At 38.1% G+C, this 12,713-nt stretch overlaps 1 protein-coding gene across 7 annotated transcripts in view; it reads left to right on the top strand.

Moving 5' to 3' along the window:
* Positions 1-12,713, top strand: part of SLC16A7 (solute carrier family 16 member 7) — a 187,421-nt gene that overhangs the window by 142,137 nt on the left and 32,571 nt on the right. The window lies entirely within an intron of this gene.

Here is a 12,713-nt window from a genome sequence, read left to right on the forward strand (position 1 = left end):
TTATCTAATAAATAGTTAACATTGTATACTGCTAATGAAATTGAATATAAAATATTCAAGCTTAAATATGTATGTATTTTGTAAGTTTTTTCATATGTATGCTCAAAATTTATGAATCAAATAAGAAACTGCCCTTAAGACTTCTTTAGAAAACCATAAGTTAAGTGGTGGAAAACAGTGACATTTTACATTTGTGTGACATTGTAAAGTTTGTAGCATCCTTTAACATGTATTACCTCATTTAAATTTTAAACAATTTATGAGTTTGGGAATGATATGATCATCGTTTCCCAGATTATAGAGCTGAAGTTCAGAAAGGTGAAATGGAGAAAGATCACAGGACTAGTTTGTAGGAAAGCAAGCCTGGTAGCCCCAAGCTTGGTGCTTTGAAGTGTTTGATAGTAGGATAAGAATCCCAGATCACCTTCCCATTAACTTTTCTCTCTCTGTCTTCAATTAATTGAGTTTGCTGGCTAAGAACTTTGAATTTAAAATGAAAAGATCAAATTCCAGTCTTCATTATTTTCTATCTATGTGATTCTTTTCAAGTGATCTAAACTCTCTGAGCCACTTCTGTATCTGCAACATGGTTATAGTGTAGCTCCTAGATCTTCCATATAGAACTCATGTGGCCCATGCCAACAAGAAAAAATGCTCTGAAAATGACTGCTTTTTAAAAACATGAACAAATATTATTTCATACCATCATGGCATTTTGTGAGGATTTAACCCAGAGGCAAAAGATAAAGGGTCAAACCTCAACTCTGCCACTAGAAGCTGTGTGACTCCAGACGAGTCCTTGAACTTAGGTGACAATTTGTTTTGTTCACTGTAAAATAAGGATTTTGAGTGATATTTAAATCATTTAAATAGTGATATTTATGAATGACAAATTGTTGTGAGTGGTTGAATGGTATGAACAAAAGTGTGAAGGTCTTTATACACTGTTAAGGAGCTATGCCAAAAAATACATATATATATATATATATATATATATATTATATATGGAGAAAAGCCTCATTGCATATAGTATACTTAAAAATGCTGTATTTTTAGTACTATGTCAGGAAACATAATGTTGCTGAATCCTTTTGGCTTCTAAAGGAAATAATCCAAAGTAGGGTGTATGAGAGGTGCAGTGCACAGGAAGACTCTATGTGACTAAAGCCTAATTTGTGACTTGTAACTCACTGTTCTTCACACTTTCACCTTTCTCAGGGAGTTTCAAACCCCTTTCTTCCTATATCACTTAAATTTCTCAAATATCCTTTTTTTTTTTAACCACTTTCTGAGGGACTTCATACATGTTGAACTGGCATTTCATATGGAGTCCTTTCATGTGTAGTTCTTCACCCCACTCATTTATTAAATTGACAGCTGTCTTGAGCTAGATATAGCTAGAGGCCTCCCCTCCCTGCCAACACTAATTTTGCAAAAGAGAAGGTGTTATATGAAGGGCTGATTTCTACGAGTTGACAGACAAGATCACTTTTAAATATCTTTGTGGAAAGAGTATAATTCATTCTCATTGATACGTGGGAGTAAAGAAAATCCCTGAAGTTGCCAAAACACCCAAGAAGGGCTCTTGGGAGGTGAGTAAACACATTTAAGTGGTAACGTGACACTAAATGGGCAACTTATGTGAGTTGTCTTAATACAAACTGGACCTTCTGGCTATAGAGAGAATCAACAGGAAGATTTTGGTTTGTGTCCGGAATCCTTAGGAGTGTTGCTTCGCCAGCCTAAAATCTCTGTGGCCAGTGGCGCCTTTGCCCAAGTTTTGTTCATGTCTGCTGGGCTCTTCAGCCTACTCAGCCAGGCAGGTTGTACTTGGATTGTGGGATTGGTGCAGATCCCATGGCTACCAAGGATGAGCAAGGTGCAAAGCAGCAAGGGGTGTGTGAGTGAGCATGGGGGTCCAACTACTGTACACTGCCAGGCATGCCAGTTGCAGCCAGGTGAGCAGCTCCAGGCACCGGCATAGGCACTGTCTTTGTGTGAGGCTATTGCCTGCTGGACCAGGCGTACCACAAGTGGCTTCTACTATGGGTACTGGGGAATGCGGTGGTGCCCAGAAGCTTGGAGATGCTAGGAGCCACAGAGCCCCAAAGACGGTGTCACAGCCCTGGCTCAGAGAGTCCAGACCTAAGGGCTCCCTGAAGAGCCACAGCTCCTCTCTCCTTCTCATCACCTACAACATGGTGAGCCAGGGATGTTTCAACCCTGGTTGTGTTATAGCATTGTCAGTCCCACCATTCAGCAGGTTCCAAGTTCCCATCCCACTTCCAGGAAGAATGAGGTACATGGACAGCTGGAGGGTGAGCAAGGCAAAGAGGAGCTCCACAGAGCAACAGAACAGCTCTCAGGAGACCCAGAGTGGGCAGCTCCTTTCCACAGGCAAGGTATCCCGACTAGTGGAGGATACCCAAAGTGGATAGCTCCTTCCTGCAGCTGGTAGTCCCAATGTCTGTGTGAGTCTGGTAGAGTCTGAGGTTTTTAAGGAGTCAGAGGGAGGAAGTGCATGCTGATTGGTCTGTGGGCAGCCCATGTATGGGCCTGGAAAAAGCTCCAAAAGTTCTCACTCTAGGCTGCAGATTCCACCCAAAACTGACAGTCTGGCCCCAGGCCTCAGGCATCTCTAGCTTGAAGGTGGGTTTCACTGAGAATCCACCCCTTTCTGCTCAAAAATCTGTCTGCCTTTCACCATCAACATGCCCTCCCTGGCACCCAGACTGTTTTTGTCAAGGGGCACCTGCAGGCCCATGCCAAGCTGCCCTTAGCTCCCCTGCCCCAGCCTCCCTCCCAGAGTTCATCGATGCCCAAAGTTTCAGAAGGGGACCAGGCAGCAGTGGCATGTTAAATCTGCCCCAAGCATGTACACAGGGTCAGGTTGCAACAGCACCCAGGCTCATCTTCAACTTTGACCTAAAATCCAGCAGGAGTGGGAGGGGCCTGGGAGCAGGAGCAGGCACTTCTGAGCCTTCAGTGGCACAGGGGCTTCCTGGGCCTGAGAGTGCAGGGATGTCCAGGCCTGGTGCCATGGCTGGGCAGCGGTAGCTGCAGCTGTGCTCAGGAGTGTGGGGCTCCAGCCCCTTTAATTTGGTAGGAGGTGGGACTGCCACCTGTTCCTGGTCCACCTGTTCCTTGGGGACTTTGATGATTTACATCATTGTCATTCTCTATTTTATTTGTAACTAGATATTCAGATGTTAAATTTTTAAAAATCATAAAAATAACACATTAAAAGAGTAGTTTCATTTTATAGCAATAGGTGAGATTTTTTGAAATGCAGCTATATATTTTTAAAATCCCACCCATTGCTATAAATTCATGCATTTATGTATTACTCTCTAGTTTCTTAACATTCAGCTTGACATTTCCTTTTCTATGACACCAATAAAGCCCAATGCATTCTCTATATAACTAAATCATCTTGAAAAGAGTTTAAAAAATGATACAAAAATGAAATTGAAATTGTCTTTTATAGCTTATGAATATATTTTGAACACTCCCTTTATGCTTTTTGATTTAGGTGGCAAATGGCTAAGGTATAAATAGTACACCACTACTAGGGTCCTAAAAAGTCATTTTGATTTGAAATATATTTAACTTTTACCTCTAATACATAGTTTTTATATTGGAAGAAAATGCTTTTTGCTTCTAGGAAACTTCAGTATTATTCTCATCACAAGCATAACATGCTATATCTTTCCCAAAGTTGGTGTATTTCATTGAATCATTTTAATGTGCTCTGGCTGAAGAATACCAATATCACTCTTCAGATGAAAGGTGGTTCCAGTAATGCCTGATGTCTCAGCATCATTTGTAATACAAATGATGGGGAGCCTGTGGCTTAATGGCCACTAATTTATTTTGAATTTATGATGCATTGCAGCCATTAGTAATAAGCTGCTTTACATCAGTTCATGGCGAATAAGAGTTCTGTTTGTGGTAGGTTTTATTTCTTGATGTCAGATGAGAAAATTGACTGTTTCAAGAGGAAAATAAGCCCATCCTAAAGTGGAATCAGATCAGAAGTCTACAAATTCTGTGTAACCATGTATCATGCACTTTACTGTGCCTTATCATAGGTAACTGTGGGAGTATTTTTAAATGAAAAACTGTAGCCCTGCTACTTTTACATTATATTAAAACATAAATTTAACATGCAATTTTCACTGGGGTATTTTGAACACTTATATTAATATATATTTATCATAATTTTTTTAGAGTAACTAATATATTATAAATTTTATATTATGGAGATTGCCATATATTTAAAAACATACCAACATTAGAGTAAAATTAAACTCTCAAATGACCTCTATTAGATATAAATTCTCTATGACTTTGGTACGAGAGAAAAAAAGGAAAAGCAGAATGCATCATTCACCCTTTAAAGAGATCACCATCTACTTGAGGTAACAAGATTTTGGTAGAAACATTATTTTGATGCCTGGTTTTAATAAGAACTCAGGGATAGAGTTAGCGAGACACAATAAAGCAGTGAGAGATTTATTTCCATATCTGAGAATAGAAGGTATCAGTGGTTGAAAATATAAGAGCAGCACTCCAGGGACAGAACCGTCATGGACATGGCCGAGTTTGAGCTGGATCTTGAAGGAAGAGCAAATATTAGCAGAAACAACATGCACACAAAGCACAGTGGAGTCAAAAGAATAAGAAGGATTGCTAGAGAGAAGGTGTTAAATCAGATGGTTTATCTGGGAGCAGAGATGTCATAAATATGAAATAAAAAATATGGAGGGCTTCAGTGAAATGCTTTAAACACATACCAAAAAAACAACAAAAAAACAAGGTTTTCCTAAACATAATTTTAAACACTCTATCCAAATTAATAACTCAGACAGCCACTAAGGTCCATTGAGGGTGAGTTCTTGTCATGAACTAACTTTCACTTTGATCAGGCATCACTTCAAGGCTGGATTAGTTCAGGAGGCTACACTCTGTGTCTTTCTCCACCATCAGCTGCTGCAGATGCTGTGTTTCCCACCACTGCAGTGAAATCATTCCTTAAACAACAGACGGGACAGATGCCACGTTAGGACCCTATCAAAATAACTTGACCACAGACGACTAGCCTCATTAGACCTCACTACTTCATTCTGCCTAGCAGTTAAAACCTCATCTTAATTATTTTTTAAATTTTTTTATTATACTTTAAGTTCTGGGCTACATGTGCAGAACCTGCAGGTTTGTTAGATAGGTATACACGTGCCATGGGGGTTTGCTGCATCCATCACCCCGTCACTGACATTAGGTATTTTTCCTAATGCTGTATCTCCCTTACCTCACTAACCCCTGCTAACCCTCCCCTATCCCTCCACCTCCGACAGGCCCCAGTGTGTGATGTTCCCCTTCCTCTGTCCATGTGTTCTCATTGTTCAACATCCACTTATGAGTGAGAACATGCAGTGTTTGGTTTTCTGTACTTGTGTCAGTTTGCTAAGAATGATGATTTCCGGCTTTATCCATGTCCCTGCAAAGGACATGAACTCGTTCTTTTTTTGGCTGCATAGTATTCCATGGTGTATATGTGCCACATTTTCTTGATCAAGTCTATCACTAATGAACATTTAGCTTGTTTCCAAGTCTTTTCTATTGTGAACAGTGCTGCAATACACATACATCATCTTACTTCTTTAGCTCGTCATCTCTTTCTAGCATTTGTTGCTAAGTAAGTCCTGATCATCTGTCTTTCTCATGCGTAACTTTCTCCACATGCTGACCAATGATTCTCCAATGATTTCTAGTCTTGCAAAGCATGCCTTCCAGCCCTTCCCACTGAGCCCTCTGGAACTGCTTTTCCAAGACATTTCCTGTCATCTGTTTTCTACGTGATCAGCCTCTTTCACTGATCAATTCCTCTGCTTGCTTGTCCTAAGGAAGCCCTGAGGTCTCCTCTGACTCTACTTCCAATATACATATTGGAGATTGCATATTGTTCCACAGCTTTTCAACAGTGAGTCACAGACACTGGCTCTCAAGACTCAGAAAACATCTGTGCTTGTGCTGTGAGGCACAGTTGCAGATGGGAAGGAAGCTGCAAACGAGACCCAAAGAACATTTAGGGTCAGCCTCAGACTGGATGTACAATTCACCTAATCCTCTCCATGAGGTTATCTTCTTTGAGAGAATTTTGGCACCCATTTAAAAGCCTACATAATAATAATAAAGAAGCTACTTATTATCCTATGAAATCATTGATGAATTAAAGTTGGAGATTTGTAATAAGTTAAAAATGCTGGTGTTTGACTTGATTGCATTGTTGAGAAAGAGGAATTTCTATTCTTTTTTTATTGAAAAGAACTTTTTTTTAGTATTATTATACCTTAAGTTCTGGGGTACATGTGCAGAATATGCAGGTTTGTTACATAGATATACATGTGCCATGGTGGTTTACTGCATCCATCACCCCATCGTCTACATTAGAGGAATTTCAAACCAGTTTATTAGAATTCTAAGAAGTGATTTTTGCTTAGTAATGGACCTTTTAAAATAATGCAGTCTCTAAAACCTCTTTCATCTTGAAACATCATTAAATAATTTTACTTTAAACTGTGTCCTCTTAGGCATTTGATTACTAACAAAATATTTATGCTCCTTAACAGCTTTGGCAGGGATTAAAAGGGAGCTGAGTTCATACAACTGGGTGAATTGATAGGACTTTTTCTAGGTTGTCTAATGCTTAATACCATTGCTTTTATTTGAAAAGACTGGGGATGACTTGCACTCCCGATCTTCAGGTTGTCTTAAGTCTAGCCTGTCCCTCTTACAGAATCTTCCCTAGCTCTGAGCCAGTGCTCCTGGCCCTAGAAGTGCAGTGAAATTAACTGATACTTGGGGTTGGTTCTGTTTTTATCCTGCCAACTCATACTAGCCCAACAAATGGAATAACTCCTTGCTTCTCCAATGGTTTGGCATGTCAGCTTGTGCCCCTAAGTTACTGGTCTAAACTAGAGTATACCACACAGAGAGCTTGTGGATTGCAGAAACTGATACTGCTTTGCTTCTACAGTTTGAGATGATCCATTCTCCTATTTTAGTTTATTATTTTGTTGTTTATAAGATTATGTTAAATTATATCCTTAAAGATCTCTAGGCTGTGCGTTCTCAAGGTGCTTTATCACAGAGATATTGCACTTATAAAAATTGTGTTCACATCAACTCCAGGGCAGATATCTGGTCTAAACTCTTTTGCCCAGCGCATCTACCACATTGGATTTGAGTGGTTTCAGGTTTGATTTGCAGAATCGCTTTAGCAGTCTATGGCACATCATCACAAGAATGAAATCTTTCTGCCAAGGAATAATTTTATCTGTGAAATATGTAACTATACTGTAAGATTTCAAAGATAGAATACCTCCTAACAAAAATGTATTTCTTCAAAGCATATGTGTGAATGATTGTGAAATGCAAATATAAATATGAACTTGTTTCCAGATCTTATTGAGGGCGGGGCTGCTATTTCTCATGGACCAATAACAAGACGCAGATGAACTGGGGAGGAAGAGTTTTTATTTTCTGCAACCAGTTATGGGAGAAGGGCTGGAAATCGTCACCAGACCAACTCAAAATTACTAACTTTTTCAGAGTTTATATACCTTCTAAGCTATATATGTCTATGTGTAAGTGTACGTTATCTAAAAACATTAAGTGATTAATTTGTTCCCTGCTCATGCTTAACTACCTGTAACACTCTACAATGTCCCTAAATGTCAACCTGGGAGGAAAGTGAGAAACCACAACGTAAGTGAGAAAAGTGTTCTGCAGTTGAAAGAGAAATTAAGGGCAAGGAAAAATATCTTAATGAAAGTTGATGAAAATGTATGGAGAGATTTAAAACATCAGGCATCTGTAGGGAATGGTCCTGATTTAAATGGGTTGTTTTAAACCCAAAGAAGAGAAACACTTTTATCAATATGAATTTCTCTAGAGATCTTTTAGGATATACTGAAAGTAAGGACGGGGAATGAATGACATACTTGAGCTACATCTTTATCAATATCTGTGTCAATCTATATATTTTGAAGATTCTGTTTTCCTTCAGCATGTTTTTCCTCCCTCTATAAATCCATGCACAATTAATTTTCTTCATAATTTCACACTTTAGTTTTGTTTTGTTACTAGGGCTACACTATTGTATGTTTAATAAAGGATCTTCCTACCCACAAGAAATCTCATGCATCTGTAAATTGTCAAAAAAAATTAGATGATTCAGTGCACAGAAATGATTCTGACAAGGAAGGAACCACTGTTTCAGAATTTAATATGTATAATACTAGGCTACCGGAGAAGCAATGCTTGAGGTACCACAGGAGAAATACATATGAATACCAGTTACTGAAGGGACTCAGCATGCTATTTCACTAATAATTACCCATGCTATGGTAAAAAGAGAAATTTAAGACATCAACACTAAAGAAAGAGGCTAGAATAATTACTGAGGAGTCAGAACAAAGAGCAACCTTTGTAAATTATATGCCTATAAATTGAAACATAGTCTTTCTACATTAATATTTTTGGACAGGAAAATACCGGTAAAAGTTATGTTGACAAAAGATCATTTAGATGCCTTTGCATTTAAAATCTATTCTGATAATTTGTCATCTCTAAATTAAAGCAAAGGATACAACATCATAATCTTACATGATATGCTTTGCATATTTAGCATTTATACAAATCCTTTAAAATATAAACTCCTTAAAGGCAGGCATTGTAACTATCTTGTTCATCATAATCCCTGCACATAGCCTAAAAGATGCTTAGTAAATATGTGGTGAGTAAAGGAATGAATGAATTTTTTCACTTGTTTTGTTGTAAAAGTTGTCTAAATCAATTTTCAAGTAAAAGACTTTAACAGTTTTTTATTACACAAACTATTTTTAGAAGCTACCACATCCAGCTATTACATTTAAATGTGTACAATTGATACAGTGAGTTTCCAATTATGTACAATTTTTAATTTTGCAAATGAGGAATTCTTATACTGAACTTACAGTAATCTTAAGCACATAGGATTTGCAATTTAAAAGACTTAGATTAAAAGCCTGGCTCTGTAATTTGTGCAGTCACAAGAACTTAACTTTTACAAGCTTCCATTTCCAAATCTGTGGAATATGAGTACAACTGTTTAACATCACAGTCTTAGTAAAAAAAAAAAAAATGAAATAATGAATGAAAGTCACTTAGTGGAATAGTTGTAATTAACTAAGCATCACTGTTGAAAGTTAATATTAGAATATTTTCTGTATGAGGAACAGAAAAAAAAAGATTCAGTTTAAACAAAATGTACATATATCATCTTGTGTGAGATTATTCATAGGGACAGGAGGCAGGGAAATTTTGGGCAGAAGAGGGCGGGTCCCATGGCGAGTGCTCCACCCTCAAGCGTGGAACCACACCCCAAAGTGAGAGCATATATTCCTTTTTCCTACTCGAATGTTGCCTTTTCCAAAACCACTCATGACACCCTCCACCGTATCTGCTCCCCCATTTTGTGCCTATTAAAATCCCCACACTTCACTGGCAGAGAAGAGGATAAGCAGCTGGACATCAGAGACTGTTATTGGACATCAGAGAGAAGCAGCTTGATTTCATTCAGAGGGACAGCTTGACAATGTAGCTTCAGAGAGAAGTCCAGTGAGAAGGCTGAACTGTGGGGGAAGGTTATTTTCCAGCTCCATCCCCTTTCCATCTCCTCTTCCTGCTGACAGCCACTTTCATCACCAATAAAATCCTCCATATTTACCACTCCTCAATTCATTTGTGCCACCTGGTATTTTTTGGATGCCAAACAAGAGCTCAGGTGCCACAGTTGCAGATGCTAAAGGCTATCACAAGGACCCTCTGCCCTCGCTGGCAGAAAACAACCACCTCATGCAAAAAGGTAGAGGGCCCACTGAGCTGTTAACACATAAGCCGTCTGTGGACAGCAAAAGCTAAAAGAGTGCTGACTGTAACACATACCCTCTGGGGCTTTGGGGATAGCAGGCACCTCTTAGACACTGATGCAGGGCCCTGTATGGAGCTCTGTCTGGCCGACGCCCAAAAGCGCTTGCCCCACCTCCGGTACCTACTCACCTGTGCACTCCCTCCTGTGAGGGGTGAGATTTAATGGGGCCAAGTGAGTGGAGTTTGCCCCTGCTTCATTATGACAGCCTCATGTCATATGAATTGAGAGGTAGTGTAGACCCTAAGGTTAGTTGATTCTGGAGTTTAATGATGTCATCAAAAACCAGGTATTTACACCTCTTCCCTCATCTCCCTCATCAGCTTCATCCTTAGACTGCTTCTCTTTATGATTATAAAATGGTTGCCAGGAGCAATCAGGCAATATGCTCTCTTTTTCGTATCTGAAGAAAATGAAAACAAAAACAATTTGTCTTCTTTACCCTCAAAGCCCTAACCAAGTCTTCTCTCCCATTTTATTCACTCAAATCAGCTTAGTTCTAACCATTCCCATAAAGTATTAGCAGAAGAATAAGGTCATTGTCACTGGCTTAGAGTCCTAAACTTACCATCCGTGTTGGGAATGGATGTTGGAGAATCAATCACAGTATCCACTGTAATGATAATAATGACAGTGGGGATGATGGATAATTACCCTGTGAATTGATACAAAAGTAGTACAATTTCAAGTTAAGATTTAAGTAACAAATATAATGATAGAAGAAATCCTATACATAGGTACTGAAGTAGAAATTCAATGGGTTGGTCACCAAACACACTATGAATGACTCAAAATAATTGACATTCTATTTAAGGAGACAGAAGTGTCAGAATCAAAGTAACATGCCGTAATGTAGGACTGTGGCAATTATGATACATGCACAAATAAAGAAGCAGATACCTTTCCTGGAATGTTTAGACGGTGTACACAGAGGTTACATTTAAGATGAATTTTGAAATTTTTACAGACATTTTCTATGTCTGCAAAAATGGCATATTCATCAGAATTACAATGAAAGCACTAGAAGACTAGGAAGGTTAGTTACCTTTTGTTCATTCTGCACCATCAATGCCTAGAACTATGTCTAAAACATAGTAGGTACTCAATATTTATAAGAACATAAACAATATTCACAAAGGAAATAGATCATAACAGAATGGAAAACATAAAGTGAAAAATTGTGAAGTTGAAGACAGGTCACATGATGAATGGACATGTCGTATTTTAAAGTATTTAGTCTTTTTTCTGAAGCTAATAGTCAATTACGAGTTTTAAAAAGAACCATGATCAATAATACGCTTTTTGAAAGATCACTCTTGAATATCACTTTGTGTCCAGTAAAAGGTGGGATGAACTTCAAGTAAGGAAACAGCAACAAGGAAAAAAGAAAGAACTGTCTTCAAAGTATATTTAGAAACTAGACTTCTCAGTACTGTGTAATTAATTTGATGTCAAATGTGAAGCCACAAGGAGTCATCTAAGATGATGTCTAGCTTTCAGGCTTGATTGAATGGATAGTGATGTCTATCAGTGAAATCAGCAATACAAGGACCAAAGCAAATTTTATTTCAGGGCATGAATTGAACAATATGACTCAGTGAATTTTGAGGCATCAGTGACATGCGCACCTGGGAATGCTAGAGAGGGCTTGTTTGTCTTATCCTACAATCAGAAAAGAGTTTTAATCTAGAATTTTTAATTTGGTATCCACCTGGTGGTTAAAGTCTAAAGAAAACTTAGAAAGTGAGACGAGAGTATGACTTCACATTTAACATTGGGCTGAGCAAAAGCAGACTCTGAGTTAATGTTAACTCCCTCAAGAGCATCTTTCATAGAGCCTCAGTTTGGCTCAAGCCATGTTAGTATTCCAGATAGGCTGTGCTCTCATGCATTTAAACCTAGCAGAAAATTATTTTATCTTTTCCTTTAAAGAATATTGACAAAGTAACAGCAAAATAATTTTAAAATGTATGGATAAGGATGTCCTTGCAATATGATCCCTACACCCTCAAAGTCAGAAAGGTAATCTTTAGTGTTTTTGTTGTTGTTGTTTGTGTGTGTGTGTGTGTGTTTTTTTTTGCTTTTGTGACAGGGCCTCACTCTGTCACCCAGGCTACAGTGTAGTGATGATCACAGCTGGCTGCAGTCTCGAACTCGGGCTCAGGCAATCCTTCTGCCCCAATCTCCCAAGTAGCTGGGACTACAGGTATGCACCACCATGCCTGGCTACTTCTTTTACTTTATTTTTGTAGTGACAGGGTCTCACCATACTGCCTAGACTAGTCTCTAAATCCTGGGCTCAAGAGATCTTCCTGCCTCAGACTCCCAAAGAGCTGGAATGACAAATGTGAGCCAGTGAACCTGGCCTAGTGTGTTTTTTTTGTTTAAAACAAATGACATTTTCCTATCAAGAACTACACATGCATGCATATATATGTAGACATCTGATAATATAGTAATATGAAAGAAAGGCATTAAAATTAAGTTACTATATAAGCAGAATTTTCACAATTATTAAACTATTACAATAAACTTATTGGGTTGTACATTTCTATAAATAAATCATTAAATAACTCTAAAGAGTAATGAAATTGTTATTTAATGCAAAACTCAAAATATATTGCAGAGAAATAGTATAATGTATTGTTTTTCAAATTAAAAAATTATAAACGATTTTTCTAATTATAAAAGATTTTTCTAATTAATTGTTAACTCTTTCTAATAAGTGAACATTCAATTG

Source organism: Saimiri boliviensis, chromosome 7 (assembly GCF_048565385.1).
Source record: "Saimiri boliviensis isolate mSaiBol1 chromosome 7, mSaiBol1.pri, whole genome shotgun sequence".
Classification (NCBI taxonomy): Eukaryota; Metazoa; Chordata; class Mammalia; order Primates; family Cebidae; genus Saimiri; species Saimiri boliviensis.